At 58.9% G+C, this 3,418-nt stretch overlaps 1 pseudogene; it reads left to right on the top strand.

Moving 5' to 3' along the window:
- The first annotated feature begins 510 nt into the window (after nt 1–510).
- LOC136454688 (probably inactive leucine-rich repeat receptor-like protein kinase At3g28040) lies at nt 511–2,921 on the top strand (annotated as a pseudogene).
- The last annotated feature ends 497 nt before the right edge of the window (nt 2,922–3,418 follow it).

Raw genomic sequence — 3,418 nt, 5'->3', positions numbered from 1 at the left:
GATGCCAACGCTAACCCCAGCTATCGCCCATGGTCTGAGGTCCCCATCACCTTCAGCAGGGCCGACCAGTGGGTGGATATTCCCTACATGGGACATTTTCCCCTTGTCCTCGATGCAACTGTATAGAAGGTGCTCTTTAGAAAAGTGCTCGTTGACGGTGGGAGCGCTCTGAATCTCCTCTTCGTCGGAGCCCTAAAAGAGCTGGGTCTTAGTTTGTCTGATCTCACACCTTCCGAATCCACCTTTTGGGGTGTGGTGCCAGGCAGGGCCTCCAAACCGCTTGTAGAGATTACCCTACCAGTTTAGTTCAGCACGGCAAGCAACTACCACGTCGAACATATCAACTTCTACGTTGCCGACTTCGACACCGCTTACCACACCATACTTGGTCGGCCAGCTCTGGCCAAGTTCATGGTCGTGCCGCACTATGCCTATCTGGTGCTGAAGATGCCTTCGCCTGCTGGAGTCTTGGCCCTATGGGCCAACCTCACCATCGCCTACGCTTGCGAGATGGAGAGTCTCGCCCTCCCTGAAGCTACCGACCTCTCCATTCAGATGGCTAGCGTGGTCACCGAAGCCAAGACAGTGCCTGGCAAAGACTTGGAGATCCTAGAGCTGGAGCCTCCATGTGCCTCTGCCAAGTCAAAGGAAGTCAAGGAGGTTGGCCTCAGCCTCGATGATCCCTCCAAGACCGTGAAGATAGGGGCTCACCTTGACCCCAAATAGGAAAGCGCGCTCGTCTACTTCCTACGTGCCAACACCGATGTGTTTGCTTGGAAACCCGCAGACATGCCGGGGGTACCATGGTAGAAGATCGAGCACTCCTTGAATGTCCCTGCCCTGACCCCTCCTCGACGCTCGACGTGACGGGCGGCGTAGATGCGCTGCCGGCTGGCCGTCCTTCCACGCTACGGTGCGAGCGCTCATGTGCATGCTCCCGGCACCCCCGTAGCCTATACCATGACGCGACAGCGCGCACGGGGGAGGGGTGCTGGCCGGCCTGTGCTGCCTACCTCTGATTAAATTCCTGTCCTGACACCAGGGGTGGGGCCGGGGCTTCACGTTCGTGTTCGCGTTCGCACGCTCGCGTCGTGGCTGCCCAGGCAGGCCTTCAATGGCTATAGCTAGCGAGCCGCTGGCTGGAAACTGGAGTGGCGTTGACATTTGCGCATGCAAGTCGGCAAGCTGCACGGGCTGCCTCGGCGACCAGCCACCGGGCTGGCAACTAGCATGCATGATGAACGTACTCCTGCTCGTCTGCTCCTACAGCAACCAAATGCAGGCTCCTATTAATGCACTATTACCAGTGTCTTGCTCTGTTTCATGGGTTGTCAGACAGTGAACGAGCCGGCTGCCGGCGGACGCGACGAACCCCCCGATCGCCATCGTTCCGTACAGGCACGACACAGTTGGCGCATGGAAGCAAACATTCTAGAACGTCCCTGGCTGGCCAAGATAGGAGAGGTGGACGCTCAGTGCCTCCATCTCGCGTGAGAGAGGATGACGACGGCACAACTCTCATTACCTGTGCTCAGCTGCTCAGGTCATCCGATGGCGTGGCCTCGTGGGTCACTTCACTTTCGTCGTGAGCTACTGCGCCTGCGCAATAGACAGGCACACGCCGCGGATGCTAGCGGCCAAGAGCCCGCTCTTGCTCCACCTCAATGTGTCCGGCAACCAGCTCTCCGGCTCGCCTGACTTCGCCGGCGCGCTCTGGCCGCTCGAGCGCCTGCGCACACTTGACCTGTCACACAACTAGTTCTCGGGCCCCGTCACCGACAGCATCGCCAGGCTCCACAACCTCAAGACCCTCAGCCTTAGTGGCAACCGGTTCTTCGGTGCCGTCCCGGCGGACATCGGCCTGTGCCCGCACCTCAGCACCATTGATCTTCGGCACCGTCCCGACGTCCCCGCTTGGCTCGGCAAGCTGGCCGTGGTGCAGCACCTCGACTTATCTGACAACGCGCTCATCGAAAGCTTGCCGGACTCGCTCGGCGACCTCAAGGCGCTCAAGTACTTGAGACTGTCTAGGAACCAGCTCTCCGGGATCGTCCCGGCCTCCACGTCCATGTCTAGGAACGCGCTGCTGAGCAAGGCGATGGAGATCAGGCACAGCACGTTTGGCACGATGTACCATGCGCCCATGGGGGACGGGCGGGTGGTGGCGGTGAAGAAGCTGGTGGCGGCGAACATGGTGCGGTCGCGCGAGGAGTTCGAGCGAGAGGTGCGCGTGCTGGGGAAGGCGCGGCACCCGAACCTGCTGCCGCACAAGGGCTACTACTGGACGCCGCAGCTGTAGCTGCTAATCATGGACTATGCGGCGCATGGCAGCCTAGAGGTGTGGCTCCACGGCGTCGGTGGTGGGGCGGAGTTGCCGCCGATGACGTGGGAGGAGCGGTTCCGCGTGGTGTCTAGGACGTCCCGGGCGCTGGCGCACATGCACCAGGCGTTCCGGCCGCCGCTGGTCCACTACAACGTGAAGCCAAGCAACATCTTCCTGCTAGACGCGGAGTGCAACCTGGCGGTGGGCGACTTCGGGCTGGCGCGGCTGCTGCCGGGGAAGCTGGCGGATGGCGGCGTGCCAGAGCCTGCGTGTGAACGAGAAGTGCGACATCTACGGGCTGGGTGTGCTAATCCTAGAGCTGGTGACGGGGCGGCATGCCATGGAGTATGGGGACGACGACGTGGTGGTGCTCATGGACCAAGCGCGCGTCCTGCTGGAGCACGGCAACGCGCTGGAGTGCGTGGACCTGGGCATGGGCGGTCAAGTCCCGGAGGAGGAGGTGCTGCCGGTGCTCAAGATAGGCATGGTGTGCATGTCGCATATCCCGTCCAACTGGCCCTCCATGGCGGAGGTGGTCCAGATCCTGTAGGTCATCAAGGCGCCCGTGGGCGGCGGCAGAATGGAAGCCTCCTTCTGATCCATCCTGACTGTCAGTCATGAGTCATGACCAACCAACCAACCAACATCCGGCCGCCGTGTGCAGCAGTGAGTCGCTCGTGTGCAGCGATAAAACAATGGCCATACAGAGGAGCTTATAACACCTTAGTCTAAAATTGATGGAATGGCAATAAAGGGAAGAAAAAATCTACTTGGATGGCAATGAAGGGATGAGATAATTTTGAATAGCAACGAAGGGATTGTTATATTTTTTGATGGCAATCAAGGAATGTTCTCTTGATTGTTACTCTGGCTATCACTAGATTTCCTTGAAGGAAGAAGATCTGATCAAGACATCGTTCATCATGCCCTTTGGTGCTTACTGCTACAAAACTATGTCCTTCGGACTCAAGAATGCTGAAGCAACTTATCAAAGGGCCATCCAGATGTGCCTCGACCAACAGATCGACCGCAACGTCGAAGCCTACATCGATGATGTGGTCATCAAAACCAAGGCCACCGATAATCTTATCATCG

The sequence above is a fragment of the Miscanthus floridulus genome, chromosome 5, assembly GCF_019320115.1.
Source record: "Miscanthus floridulus cultivar M001 chromosome 5, ASM1932011v1, whole genome shotgun sequence".
NCBI classification, from domain to species: domain Eukaryota; kingdom Viridiplantae; phylum Streptophyta; class Magnoliopsida; order Poales; family Poaceae; genus Miscanthus; species Miscanthus floridulus.
Note: the sequence above shows the minus strand (reverse complement) of the source record. Positions and strands in the feature narration are given on the sequence as shown.